The following is a 14,811-nucleotide window of genomic DNA, read 5'->3' as shown; positions in this document are numbered from 1 at the left end:
CTCACAGCTCTGTTCATGGGCACAGAGGCCCATCCGGCCCCACCCCATGACCTCCTCAGCCCAGACTCTGCTGTCAGAGAGCCACACGGAGGAGGGCAGGGACCCTAAGAACACTCTCAACAGCCTCCAGTGGGAACCTCCAGGGCTCTGCCCCAGGGTTGGCCTTTGGGACCTGGGAGATCAGGAGATGTCCACTGACTGTGACCTGAGCAGGCCTGCCTGCCCCCCCCAGCTCCAGGACATCCATCATAGGGACTAGAGGCAGCTGATCTAAGGGGGCCAAGGTGGGCCCAGCAGGGAGGACTTGTCAGGAGAAGAGGGGGACTAGGGCTTCAGACTTAGCAAAAATTGTATATCCGAGGCAGTACTGGAGATATACTTATGCTAAAAAATGATTTGTTATCTGTCTGAAGCTCTAATTTAACTGGACATCCTGTAAATTTTTCTGGCAAGCCTAGCCCACAACCCCACCTTTGGGGCACTTGGCCCTAAGCAGAAAACCTCTACCTGGGGTGCCCAGGAGCAGCAGAGAAACGCCGAATGGATTGAAAGTGAGCTGGGCTGCTCCTGGTGCCCGGAGGAGCACGTCTGCCCTGGGGGAGGCCTGCAGAGAGCAGGGGCCTTCCAGAGTAAGAGCCGTCCCTTATGGAAGCACACACATAAGGCTGTGCAGGGACTCTGGCAGAGAAAAGCCAGAGTGACAGCAAAGGGAGCCCCAGAGTTGCAGAAGCTACCACAGCCCGAGTACGTAGCAAGTGTGTGCAGGGAGAGGGTGCCGGACAGACCGCAGATAGCGAGCATGTCAGAGAACAACTGCGCTGGCAGAATTATATGTCCTCGGGCCTCTCGGTGCCCCCAGAACCCCCAGGAGGCCCCGCTGTGGCCAGAGCCTTCAAACCCCACCTGTTTCCCACACCATCGTCCCTGGCAGGGGCTCATTCACAGAGGCCCATCCTCCTCCTGGCTCCCAGAGCCCTCCCACCCAAAGCAGAGGCAAGAGGCAGTGGGCCCCCCTTGCTCTTCCCCTACCTGGGTCAGACGGCGCCGGGAGGCAAACAGATCAGCCTCTGGGGGCCCGGGGAGCAGCTGCCTGTCGGTCGCGGTCCCAGCATGCACTGCAGTGGAAGAGCAGGAAGGTTAGTGCAACTAAGATGGGCTTCTGCTATTCAACCCAGGATGTCTGGCTTCTACCTCCCCACCACCCACAACACCCCCTGCAAGGTCCCGGAAGGACCCCCCCACCATCCATGCCAGTCCCCTGGCCCAGCCTGCGGGTCTCTGGCTGGCTGACCACGCCTCCCTGTGAAGGCTCCCTGACCCCTCTCCTCATTTTCAGGGCACCCCTCCATCACGTGGTCCTCCTCCTACACGTGGTCACAAGCTGCTGTTTCCCGTCCTCCCCTCCTCTCTCTGCCTGGGCTGCCTGACCCACATGAGAGTTTCCAACACCCTCTATATACGCACCCCAGGGGTGTCCCCCCTCCACCCCCCCCGCCCCGCCTCCTCCCTCACTCAGCACCAGCCACACCGGCCCCCCGCTGCTCCCTCTGCCCAGCCCCCACCTCCTCTTGATCCTCACAGGCCTGGCTCCTTCTCCTGATCCAGGTTCAGCTCAAGCCACCTCAGAAAGCCCTCCTTGACCTCCGTGTGCAGGAGGCCCTCCTTACCCATGTGACACGACCCTGATTGACTGATCTGTCATTCAGGTTTCCCTGTCTCAACAATCTCACCGAGAGCTTTTTTTCCAGGCAGGTTAATTGAGCTACGATTTACCTAGAGTAAAATTCACCCTTTCTAGTGCACAGTTCTAGGAGTTTTGACAGTTGCACACAGCCGTGTAACCACTACCACAATCAAGACAGAGAACAATTCTATCAGAAATCTCCACGTGCTGTCCCTTTGTAGCCAACTCGCCGCCAACCCCAGTGCCTAAGAACCACTGATCTCTTTTCTGTCTCTATAGCTTTGCCTTTTCCAGAATGTCAGACAAATGAAATCATCTACATGTAGCCTTTTGAGTCTGGTTTTATTCATTTAGCATATAATGCATTTGCAATTTACCTTCGTTGTTTCTTTGTTGTTCCCAGTTTCATTCTTTCTTTATTGCTGAGTAGTAGTCAATTGTTCATCTATTTACTAGCTGAAGGACATTTGGGCTGTTCCCAGGTTGTGGCGACTAAGAATACGTGAACATAAGCTGTTACTTCTCTTGGGTAAATACCTAGCGGTAGGATTGATGGGTTACATGGTAAACATATTTTTAACTTTATAAGAAACTGCCAAAGTGGTTTGGGGCTTTTTTGTTTGTTTTCGTTTGTTTGCTTTTTGCCAAACTGTTTTCTAAAGCGGCTGCGCCATCTTGCATTCCCACCAGCAACACACGAGAGTTCCAACTGCTCTGTGTCCTGACCTGGACTTGGTATTGCCAGTTTTGTAGATGTCAGTGTAATCAACATGCAGTGGTGGCTCCCCGGTTTTAATTTTTCATGTACCTGATTTATTGTTTTCGTACCATCTCTATTTGAAATTATCATCATAATTTAATTATTTATCTGTTCATTTGCCATTTCCCCAACCATATGTGAAAGCAGGGACCTTGACATCTACTCCCCCAACGCCTAGCACAGTATCTGGTACTGGATGATGGTGGCGACGACGATGGCGTTGATGGCGATGGTGATGATGGTGACGATGGTGGTGGCAGCTGCAGTGGTGATACTTAACATTTATAGAGTACTTATCACGTGCCCAGCACTGTTTTGAGTACTTCATAAATACTAACTCATTTAATGTTCACACGTACCCTGAGAGAGATAGATACATCAATATCCCCATTTTAAGAGGAGAAAGCTGAGGCAGAGGGAAGTACTAGCCCAAGGTCACATATGCTGATAAGGGGCCAAGCCAAACTTCAATCCTAGGTGTTCTGGAATCAGACCCCACAGTTGTAATCAGTACGTCCCATGGCCCACAGCAGCCACACTGGCTGAAGGAATGAAAGCCTCTGGAAGAAAGGCAGTATCTTCCGGCTCTCTCTCACGGTGAGGGCACGCTCTTGGGCTTGGGCTCACACCCAATGTGAGACTGTTTGTGTCCCCTCTGCCCCGAAATTCGTATGTTGAAACCGAAGCCCAAAGTAATGGTATTTGGAGGTGAGGCTCTGGGGGAGGGTAGTAGGTCATAAAGGTTTCATGAGTCTCATGATTGGGATTAGCACCCTTACAAAAGAGGCCCCGGAGAGATCCGTCATCCATCGTGCCATATGAGGGCACGGCGAAAAGATGGCGGTCTGTGAACCAGGAAGTGAGCCCTCACTACACACCAAATCTGCCGGCACCTTGATCGTGGACTTCCCAGCCTCCAGAACTGTGAGAGATAAACTTCTGCTGTTTATCAGCCACCCAGCCTGTGGGATTTTGTTAGGACAGCCCAACGGACTGACACAGGGGCTTCAGGATGTCTCCTCTTGGATTTTCTCCCTCCAAAACCGAACTCATCCTCACTCTCATTCCTGCTTCTCCTCTTGAGAAATTCATTTTTGGGGATGGTATTGGTACTGGAAGCAGTCAGTGGGGTCGGCGGGGAGAGGCTGAGTCAAACCCAAGCCTGGTGGGTGGAGGCCCTGGACCTGGGCCTGCCACAGGGCCCATTTATCTGTACAGACTCTTCTTCAGAGCTTCTCCCATCAGGCCCTCCCAGACACTGTGAGCTTCCCCAACCTCAGCCACCGCAGGCAGAGACAATGAACAGCAAGTCATGGCCTTGGCTCTTCTGAAACCCTGGCTGTGAGAGTAGTCCCATAACACCCCTTGGACAGAGGACTTTACGTGTCGCTGAATGTCTGGGCGCATTTCATCCATGCCCTCCCCATCCCAGCACGATGTCTCCTTTCCTAAGCCCCCTTACAGTTAGTTGAGGCTCTATGAGAAGTTACGGCCAACGGACTGTGAACAAAAGTGACGTGTGTCATCACTGGTCCAAGGCATTTAACAGCAGAGTGTGACTCTACCATTTCCTCTTCTTTGCCACAGTGACTGAAGGAGACCACGTGCTCCAGATGGGGCAGCTACAAGATGGTGGAGCTTCTGGGAGCCTGGGTCCCTGCATGACTGTATGGACCAGAGTCCACCACCCTCCCTACTTCTGACATTGGACACATAATGTGAGGTCATACTGTAAATAAAGGAAGAAAGTACACGGGAATCTTCATTATACTAAATCACCAAGAGTTCCCAGAGAACCTGTTAGTGCAGCACAACCCTGCCTATCCTGCTGCACTCCCATTGGCCACTGGGGCACTGACCTGGCCGTATTTGGTTTGAGAGCATGTTTGGATGACTTTCTGAGTGAGAGAACCAAGCTCCATTTGGGAGCCCTTAAATAACTGGGATTCCAGTGGGAGACAAACTATATCAATCCCCATTTCAAGGGTTCCCTACACAAAAGGAAAAGGGGGAAGTTTCAGGCTCTGTAGCATGATCCATCAGCAGGACAATTCCCACCTGGAGAAGGGAGGCGTGAGTAGAGGCAAGTGGTAGCATCTCCATGACAGTTGTGGCCTTGGCCTACGTTCAAGGGCTTGAAATTGACTTTGGAACAAAGGCCGGGGCATCCTCAGAGCTTTACCCATGGCTCAGGTCTGGGATCAGCTTTAGAAAGGCCCCAGGGCCCCCTACTTGTCTGCCCTGGATTGACAACTGGGAGGTGGGGGGCTCCAACAGGGCCTCGGAGCCACAAATGAGAGCAAGCTGCAAGCTGAATTATACATTTATATTTTGAACTTATTGGCACTTTACTTTGGCAATTATCACCTTAAATGTCGTGCGCTCCTGTGGGACAACACAGGGAACAGGGAGAAGAGGCAGCCCCTCAAGATAACAGCAGGCTCTGGCAGGCGACCAGAGGGGAAAGCCCCTAATGTCCATAAATGCCCCTGTGATTCCTCATTTTTTCCAAGAATTAAGATTTGGCTGTAGTGGATTATACCACCTCCCCTCCACCCCCTCCTGCAAAAATCTGGGTACCACACAGCTTCCCTGAGGCTGTTAGAAAGACTTCTATCGTACGGGCAAACTTGGGAAGTTCCTCGTGTACAAGGGCTGATGCTGGTTTCAGTCCCTGTCCACGTGCACCCTAAGGCTCGGCTGGCTTTGAACCATGGCCAGGTTCGCTGGAAGTCAGAGCGCGGCGCAGCACCCTGCAGAGGTACCGGGTGTACTGGGGGAGGGGGCTTGGTTGGAGGTGGGGGGAGATGTTGAAGACACCCCTGGGACAAAGCCAGGCTTGGTGGAACCCTGGGAACCAGGGGACCAGGCTTCCCAAAGCAGTCACAGAGAATCCTCTCTCAGAGGCTTTGGGGTGGGGGATCTGCTGTGTCCTCAGGGGTAACTGTCCCCTGGGAAGCACTGAGGCAAGTTCTGCCAACCTTTGGGTTAAAAATAAACAGGTGTGACTGATAACCGTGCAACTGAAAACAAAGTCCTACGAGCAACAGGCAGTAACGACTCCATTCTTTACCACCAGGATTTATTTACCTGGGAGTTTATTTTGATGATGAGAAATCCATGATGCTGAGTTGGGTGAGTTTGGCGAGAAATGTTGAACTGGCTGCAGACCTGAAGTTTTAACCCAGTTTGAACCCCTTGCGCTGACCCTCACGGCCACGGGAGTTGCTTAGATATGCTCGTGGGAAGCAACTGTGCTCTCAAGCTGCTGTGCTTTCTGCTCTTGTGTCCCGTGCGCGAGCTTCGCGGCCCGCGACGCTGACAGTGACTCATGACACGGTCAGGGGTCCAGGGGTGGCTGTGGCCAGAGGGGAGAGCCAGCTGGGCTGGGGTCAGTGCAGACCCCGCGCTCAGAAGTACACCTGCCATCCCCACTCGGGGAGGAGGGAGTTTTAGGCCTGGCTGTTATGGTCTGGTTCTCAGAGACCAGATAACGCTGGGACGAATGCCTGCGCCTGCAGAAAATGCCTGACTAGAATTGCCGGGGGAGGATTCCCAGAGTGCAACATGAATCGTTCTCCCCTGAATGGTTTTTGCTGACTGACTGGGCTTTAATTCACTGTCTGCCCAGGGCTTGGGGGCTGAAAACAGGACAGAAGTTCAAAGGCAAGTGTTAGAAGAAGCTCCCAGGGGTGAGGTGACAGGTGGAGGGAAGATGGAGGGGGAGGAGAAGGGAAAGAGGCATAGACACAGGTGAAGGTGAACACCTTGCCATCATCGTCATCAGACTCATCACAGAGTGTCAAGGAGCCCTCGTGGGCTAAGCACGTCCTAGGCGCTAACACATTTAATCTCCACCAACACCCTTCGAGCTAGGTATTGTGATTGTCTACATTTTCAGAATGGGGAAACTGAGGCACAGAGAGGTGAAGTAACTTGCCTTGTAAGGAATGGGGCTGCATGTCCAACCCAGGCAGTCTGGTTCCTGCACTTATCCTAAGAGTCCCTGATGAAACTGGGGTGGTCAGGTTAGAAGTGAGTGAAAGGCTCCTCAATGCTGTTGGTGGGAAGTCCGTCTGGGTGAGTCAGATCGAAGTTGTCGAAAAAATCCCCTTTCTGTCACTTACTGCTGTGTCACCTTGAGCAAGTTACTTAACCTCTCTGAGTCTAGTTCCTTGTCCGTAAGACATACTTCATACGGTAGTCGAGATGACAGAGGGCGCATGCGTGGTGCCACGTACGGTACCTGGCACTCCACACCCCCTCCGTGCAGCCACAGTACAGACGGCCCATCTCCAGAACTGGAAGCATGTACGTGTGTGCACACCCGTATTCATCTGTGCCGCGCCCCTGCTCAGGTGATCACTCACACGCACCTGCGTGCATTTTCCCTCCCTAATCCTGTCCCCAACTCAGGTGGCGGCGGCACCAGCCACACAGTCCCCCAGCCACACACCCAGGCATTGCTCCAAAGTCAGAGCTCTCTCCCCCTCTCTCATCCTCACATCCAATCACCATGGGCAGCCCATCCTTGAATATTTCCCAAACTCACCTTCTCCCTCATTTTACCCTCCCCCCACCCTCTCCCCTTCCTCCCCAGCGCAAAGGTCTCAGCTGCCTCCTATCCTCAGGCTTGGCTTGCAGTCCCCTTCCCCCCACCCTCCACACAGTGGCAATCAGAGCGACCTTTCCCAGTCCCCAATCTGACCTCCACTTAAAACCCTTCCAGGAAGCCTGGCCAAGCAGGATGTGAAACTCAGAAGCTCTGAGGACAGATTTGACTAAACAAAGATATAAAGATATAAAGCGTCTATATGGCCAAAGAGACCATAAACCAAGTTAAAAAGACAAACAGCAGACTAGGGAGAATATTTCCAACACACACAACAGACAAAAAGTTTGAAAATTCCTAATACACTAAAAGCTCCTTTATATTAATAAGAAAAAGGGGGGAAAATGAAAAAGAAAGAAAGAAAGAAAGAAAAATGGGCAAAGGATATGAACAGTCAAGTCACAGGAGGAAGTACAAATGGTCCACAACCGCATGAGATGCGCAGCCTCGCTGCGGAGAAGCCAAGTGAGTGTGGAAACCACAGCAAGACGCTTTCCTGGATGAGCACAAATTAAAGAGCTTGATAACGTCCAGTGCAGAGGACGGTGTGGGGAATGGCCAGTCACAGATACCAAGGGCGGGAGCGTAAACTGGCCAATCTTTTGGAAGAGCACTCCGGCAGTGCCTATCAAAATGTAATAAACGCACCCTTCAGCCGGGCAATTCCACGTCTAGAAATCTATCCTACACAAATGCTTACACATGTCAGCAAGATATATATACAAGGATGGTCACCGAAGCATCACTTGCAAGAGTGAAAGATTGGAGACAATCTAAGTATCCATCAACCCAGGACTAGTTACATAAATTACACTCCGGCCAAACAAGGGAATATTAGGCAACCATTAAAAAGGACACCACTGACCTGTGTGCCGTGACACTGACAGGTGCCCACAACACACGGGACAGTGAAAAAGGGAAGTTGTAGAGTAATGTGCATAATATGACTCTACTTCTTTTTTTATAAAGTAATATACAGGGGCGCCTGGCTGCCTCAGTCAGTAGAGCATGTGACTTTTTTTTTTTTTAAGATTTTATTTATTTATTTGTCAGAAAGAGAGAGAGGAAGAGCCCAAGCAGGGGGAGCAGCAGGCAGAGGGAGAAGCAGGCTCCCCACTGAGCAAGGAACCCGATGTGGAACTTGATCCCAGGACCCCGGGATCACGACCTGAGCAGAAGGCAGATGCCCAACCGACTGAGCCATCCAGGCATCCCTGCATGTGACTCTTGATCTTAGGGTTGTGAGTTTGAGCCCCACGTTGGGTATAGAGATTACTTAAAAATAGACTCTTAAAAAAAAAAAAGTAATATACAGCAAATATGTTTGTAAGGCACAGAAGAAAGTCTGGAAGGCAGTACACCAGACCAACAACGGTGAGACCTTGGCAGAACAAGATTTAAGGGCAAAGAAGGAACTTCATACTTAACAGGACACACTTCTACTGTTTCAATGTTTTTGCCTGAGCAGATATTAAAAAAGAAAAAAAATACCTCATTCCATGACCCCTCACAGGCTGCAGGTAAAACTCCTCAGTGTGGCACCCAAGGTCCCTCAGGACGCAGCCCTTATGTGCCACCAGCCTGGGATCTCCCCTTGACCCGTTCTGAAGTCTAGACACAGCTGGATCCCTCACATGTCCCCCAAACTGCTTCTGGATCTTTGTCTGTGTGGTTTCTTCTCCTGGGCACGGCCTCTGGGCATCATCTTTCAAGTTGCTGTTCATGTGTCACCACCTTCTGGAAACTCTCCCTCAACACTCTGCCTTCAAGGCCCCCTCCATGGCCATGGTGACGACCAATGGTCAGGGAGCCCCACTGTGTGTCTGTGTCAGGGCTGTGCTGTGTGCTTTCCCCTGTGTTGACTGCTCTGATCCTCAGAGCAACCCTAGGTAGGTTTGTAATCACCTCATTGAAAAGATGAGGAAACTGAGGCACAGAGGGATTCCATGACTGGCTCAGTCACACTGCCGGTCATCAGCAGAGCCAATGAGTAGAGGAGGGGAGAGAGCCCATGAAGCCCTCCACCAGCACTGGACTTGCCTTGTTCTTGCCCCCCACAACCTGGGACCAGGGAGGTCCGCTGGGGCACCAGCCAGCCCCCCCATCCTCACCAGCCAGGGCTCCAGTGAACATCTGGCTGGCTGTGGGGCTGGTCTCCTCAGGGGCTGGGACCAGTGCCGTGAGGGGCTAGTGGGCCAGGACTGCTAGGGAAAGGGTCGAGTTTGTAGAGGTGTGACCCCTTCCAAGGCAAGGCCCCCACTACCCCCATGCACCTACTGTGTGCCAGGCCCTGGAGGGACCTGGCCTGGGAAGCTGGGGCCCTGCCTTCCACACAGCTGCCAGGTCAGACACAGAAAAGCCAGGAGCCTCGGGGGGCAGGGGCAGGAAAGAGCTGTAGGACGGTGCTCAGCGAGGGTGGTGGGTGATTTCTGATTGCAGTGACAGCAGACAGGGTGTCTCCATGAAGGAAGTGGCATTTGGGCCCAGCCTAGAAAGATGAAGGGGGTTTGGGCAGATGGAGTTGGGGAGGGGAACTCCAGGGGCCTAGAACGGCTTGAACAAGGGCCTGGAGGGGGGAAAGCGTGGGGAGGGCTGGGGAAGAGTCACTGGTTCTGGCTGGAAGATTCAGCAGTGGATAGGGAGGGAGGCGTGGGGGGGAGGCTTAGAGAGAGAGGGAGGGAGGGGGAGCTGCCCAGAGTCAAGGACGGGGTAATCTGGAGGGGTGGCTTGGCCTAGGATTTGAGCTTGTCAGGCAAGCTTCACCTGTGCACTTAGCAGTGTGACTGCGGCCTAGTTCCTGACCTTGCTTGCTTCTCTCACTTGTGTAAGTACCTTCCCGGACTGCTGAGAGGACTCAGCGAGACAGTGGTTAGGGAGGGGGAGCACAGTGTCCGAGGACAGAGGGCTGGCTCCTGGGGCCATCTGCCCGTGTAGTGTGAACTTGGGTGCGCACACGGTCACGGAAAGTATGCAAGTGCCATCCTGTGTTTACATTCAAGATAATGTGATTCCACACCCCTGAACCTTAAAGACAGATGAGAGGCAGAGCCGCACGATCTTGGCAGGTCCCCGCCTCAATTTCCCCATGTGAGTGGTGGGCCGAGGGCTGGGTGGTTTCTCTAGGCCTGGTTTTTCAGAAAGGAAAGAAGAAGGGAAATGGGGAAGAGGAGGAATCTGGAGGAACGTAGGATAATCAGGAGAGGGGAAGAGCAGGGATGAAGAAAGGAGAAGACCCTCCTTCCTGGGGCTCATCCCCTGCCCACCCCGGACCCTCGGCTTCCCTCACTCCTCTCACCCCCCATGCCAGTCTGAGCGGCCCAGCCCCACGCACTGACCGCCCCCCAGTCAGGTGGGGGCGTAAGAGTCAGAAGGCGACTCCTGCCCCCCGGGGCGAGTTCCTTCCCTGGCAGATACACAGACACAGCAGTGCGCAGGCCCGAAGGCCCGCACGCTCTGGGAACTCACCGCGCTGGGCTAGCGCCGGCTGAGCGGCACTGGGCCCGACCTCGCGCACCTGTTTCCTCTTGGATGAAATCGGTAAAAATGCTTTCCTTGGAAGGTAACATTATCAGCCCAGGGCCCCATACCCCATCAACCCTCCCCACACACGAGTCCCTTGGCTCACCAGGAGCTTCGGGTGGGCCGGGGGAGTCCCAGTCAGTTCTTGCAGGGAGAATGGCTCACCCGAGGCCCCCACACCTGCCATGGCACCATTCTCCTCACCTCTGACAGACCAGTGTCAGCCTCCCCATTGGGCCCCACCTCCAGCACCACCCCCTCCCACCTGCCTTCCGAGGAAGCTCTCAGTGCGGATCCAGGCCCTCGGCCCTCTGGGCCTTCCCAACCCCAGCTCTGATCACTGAGTGCCTGCTTGCTTGTCACCTCCCCCACCAGCCCTGTGGGCAGGGACCATGTCTGACCCATCTTGGCCATTCCAGAGACTAGTGTGGGGCCTGGCACAGGAATCCTGCCCACAGGCAAGAGAGCAGGCAGTGAGGATGGACAAACAGGGCCTTTCGCCCTTCCCACCCCAGCACCATTACTCTTTTCGCATATCCATGACAATGCTGGGCTAAGTGTGGGGCTGGGGTCAGGGCTCCATCTGGGACTGGGATCAAGGCTCAGTCTGTCCAGGATCAAGGCTCAGTGTGGGGGTACGATCAGGACTCACTAAAGGAAGTTTTCTGCCTCCCCACCACGAAGGGCTCAGAACTCTCCCCAGCCTTACCCACTGCTTGAAAACAACATACTAGGCCCGTCAGGTGCAGGGGCCTGTCTCCTGGGTCCTCGTTATGCCCACCGTCTACCCTGGCACAGCCCGTCCTATGCTCCACCCCACACAGCTATGCTGGGATTCCCATATTCCCTTTACCCCAGCCCCCACCTGACCCGAGCAGAAGTGGCCCAAGGCAGCAAGTACTTCCTTGCGTTTCTGACTGGCCTTCAGAATCACAGCAAGGATGGTCGTCCTTCTGGCACGGATGCATTCCCAAGTCAAGGAGAAGTGGTTTGCAGGTTACCTCAGATTTCTTGATTATCCACCCCACTGCCCTCACTCCATCAGCCCAGATAGAGCCGACAGAGGTAAAGGCAGCTCTGGCTGCACGCGCAGGTAAATGTGTCCACCGGCCCACGCCGTAGGTGATACCCGAAACGCCCCACCGCTCACAGCGCCTGAAATCCTTCCTCTGTGCTCCTTGCTTTCAGTCACCCTTGTCAAACCCCCCTCTGAAACCTCCGTTCTGGGTCAGTTTGCAGCTGTCTGAGTGCAGGCACTGTTGGATCCCTCAGCCCTGGGTGACTCAGGCCTAGCCCAGTCCCGGCACACGCAGAGCTCAGAAATGGGAGCTGCATCAGAGCTGCCTCCACGGGCAGCAGAGCTAGGCTTCCTTCCAAGAATGGGGGCTGCAGCCACCCCCCACCCCCACCCACGCAGCCAAGCCCCCCACCGTCTCTGTCTGCTACTCTCAAGCAGAGGGTCAAGTTGGTTTGCTGGCAAGACACATGGTTCTCATTTTAATTAATTAAAGAAAAATCTAATCACTGCATTAAACTTCTCATTACTCCACTTGAATACCCGTTAAGTAAATTTAATTACCAGAGGATTGGGTTTCCCAGCCTCTTTCATTAGCTTCTGATAAGATGAAAAGGGGGGAGAGAGAAGGGTAGGAAGGAGAACAATGTCATTCCCGACCCACGGAGGGCAGGGTGGGCACTGTACCAGGGCTGCCATGGTCAAGCTTGGGTGTCTCCCCAGGGACGGGCTCAGCCCAGGGCCTGGGGAGAGACTCTCCCACCCCAGCTGCCCTTAGGAAGGGGAAAGCCTAGCACTTGGCTGAATGCTTTAACCAAGGCCAGTCATGGTTATTTATAATTTATACCCCATCACCTTCTAAAAGAGTTTGAGGCTGCTGAAAACAGCACGAGCTGAAAAATAAGAAAAGAAATCAGAAGAAGGAAAAAATGAGAGAGAAACCAGAGGTAAGGCCACTGGGCAACTGTATGCCAGCATCCTGAGCATTTATTAGACATGGGCCACAAACCAGCTATGAGCTTCCTAGCAGCCAAGGCAAAGAGAGCAACATACTTCGGCACTGCTGCTGGAACCCACAGAGTATTCGTGAGGGAGTGCACACTGGACCTTGGCCTTTCCATCAGTAAAAAAAAGAGTGGGGCTGGAGGAAGGACTAAAGGAGAGAAACATTGGCTGGGGCAGTGAGCAGAGGCTTCCTGGAGAGGGAGGGACCCACACAGGCCCTGAAAGAGAGGATGGGGTAGAGAGCAAGAAAGGGCATAGTAGGTGGGGGAACCACATGGCTGAGGTTGAAGGGAAAAACAAACAACAGAGGAGAAGAGGCAGGGCGCAGAGGGAGAACAAGGAGGCCTGGGGTGGAAAAAACTTCTTGAAAGGAGGGGATGAAGGTCCACCCCATCACAGACCCCAGGCCAGGCACCCCAGCTCCCCAGTGTGGACGGGACTGGCCCTGCTAGCTGGGGCAGAAGGAGCCAAAGCCAGAGCAGGCAACAGGCCAGGGGTCTCCAGGACTGGCCAGGTCAGGGACACAGGTCCTAACCTCTTGTACTAGATGGCGCCTGCCCAGAGCCCCTCCCCCAGCCGCTGGGAGTGTGGGCTGCTTCAGCTCACAGCACCCCCTTCTCCAGAGAAGTGCCCTCTGCCAGTGGGGGCCACTACAGGCACCACACACATGGCCCACAGTCAGCGACTGATTGATACAGGGTTACAAAAGCCCGGCCACTTTGTCTGGATGGCAATTCTATGGTGTGAACTCTATTCCAGGGCCCCCTGCACCAGCCCAAGGCTAGACTTTCCCTGAGACCATGACCTCACTCATTCCCGGCTCTCATTCCTGCCCCAGTTTCTTCTCTTCCTCCCTTCTCCCAAGAGCCCACCCTCAGTAAGTCTCATGTTCACAAATCCTTGTCTCAGACTTTGCTTCTAGGGATCCTGACTGACAATCCTCGCTCTGCAGCTCCTTCCAAGTTTGAAAAAAACAGGATGTTCCAAACTCCCCAGGAGGGAAATGGAAGGGGAAGAGAACAAGGGTTTACGGAGTACCTGCTAGACACCCATGCTTCCCACACATCATTTCAAGTAGCTCTCAAAGCACCCCTGTCCGGGGTTCATCATCAGAGAAGGAAACTGAGGCTCAGAGAGGCATAGGGATTTGCCCCAGGACATACAGCACGTCTGCATCTATCTGGGACTGGCTTCAAGCTGTCCAAGCTGGACAGACTCCACCGTTCATTTGTCACTTGCCTCCCTCAGTTGGGGGTGACTCCTTCCACCAGCTAGACCCCAAGCTTCCTTTTGGAAACACCCTCCCCTCATTCCTGGTCTCATGGTTGGGGAAGGACAGACCCTGACCCCCAGCCCCTTTATGTTTCCAGGACCTGTGGACCCAGTTAAAAGGTCAGGACGATCCAAACAGGGATCCAACAGGACCTAAGAGATCCACCCCAGGACTTTCATCTGTTCTATCAAGAAAACAGAATTTGTCTCTAACCCTGACCCCAGGTTTCAACCTGGAAGCATGCTGACCCAGAAACTGTTGGCAGACATCTTGTGACCATGTCATGTGAAATGCTCCTAGGAGTGGAGCCATCACCCAGGAAGAGAAACAGAGAAATACAGACAGAAAAGAGTTCCTGGTCATATTGTTTGAACCACTGGATCAAGCCCTGCCTGAAGCCCAAACTACCTCTGGACCCTTCAGTTACATGAGCTGATAATTTTATTTTATTAAAGCAGGTTTTTTGCTACTTGCAACCAAGGGGATTCTGACAGACAAAGTTCAGAAAGGTATCCTTGCTATTGCAGAGACCAAGAAGGCTCAGCTGAGTATCCCCAGGAGCCAGGGAGTGAGCAGAGTGGGGAGGCCACCTACCGTGACTGCTACTGTGCCCTTCTGAGTCCTGAAGCTTGCAGAGTCCCCAGGTTGGGGTGAGGAGTGGGCTTGGAAGCTGGTCCAGGGGTCGCACAGGGACAGAGCCCTGTAAATGCAGGTGGGAGGCTATGCGGCCTCACAGACTCAAGGCAGCCAGGACATGGCCATGGGATCCCTGGAAAACAGGAGAAACAAGAGTGAGCAGTGGGGCTTAAAGGGGACAGAGGGGCCCGTGGGTGCGGGGTAGGGCAGAAGGCAGCTACACTTTGGCAAATGTGAGACCAAAGCCAACCAAGTTTCTCTTCATTTCCTCACACCTTGCCTCTTATCTTCCGTATTCACTGCAGCC

The 14,811-nt window shown here is 53.6% G+C and overlaps 1 protein-coding gene across 1 annotated transcript in view; it reads right to left on the bottom strand.

Moving 5' to 3' along the window:
• The window catches only part of LINGO1 (leucine rich repeat and Ig domain containing 1), a 75,772-nt gene extending 61,176 nt beyond the window's left edge, over positions 1 to 14,596 (bottom strand). Inside the window, exons 1-2 of the mRNA XM_026478573.4 lie at positions 14,463 to 14,596; positions 1,030 to 1,115 (exon numbers count right to left, since the gene is read on the bottom strand). The gene's annotated coding sequence lies outside the window, so the exon portion shown is untranslated. The remainder of the gene's footprint in view (positions 1 to 1,029; positions 1,116 to 14,462) is intronic.
• Positions 14,597 to 14,811: the final 215 nt, after the last annotated feature.

The sequence above is a fragment of the Ursus arctos genome, unplaced genomic scaffold (genome assembly GCF_023065955.2).
Source record: "Ursus arctos isolate Adak ecotype North America unplaced genomic scaffold, UrsArc2.0 scaffold_28, whole genome shotgun sequence".
Classification (NCBI taxonomy): Eukaryota; Metazoa; Chordata; class Mammalia; order Carnivora; family Ursidae; genus Ursus; species Ursus arctos.
The sequence above is the reverse complement of the archived record's forward strand: the minus strand, read 5'-3'. Positions and strand labels throughout refer to the sequence as shown.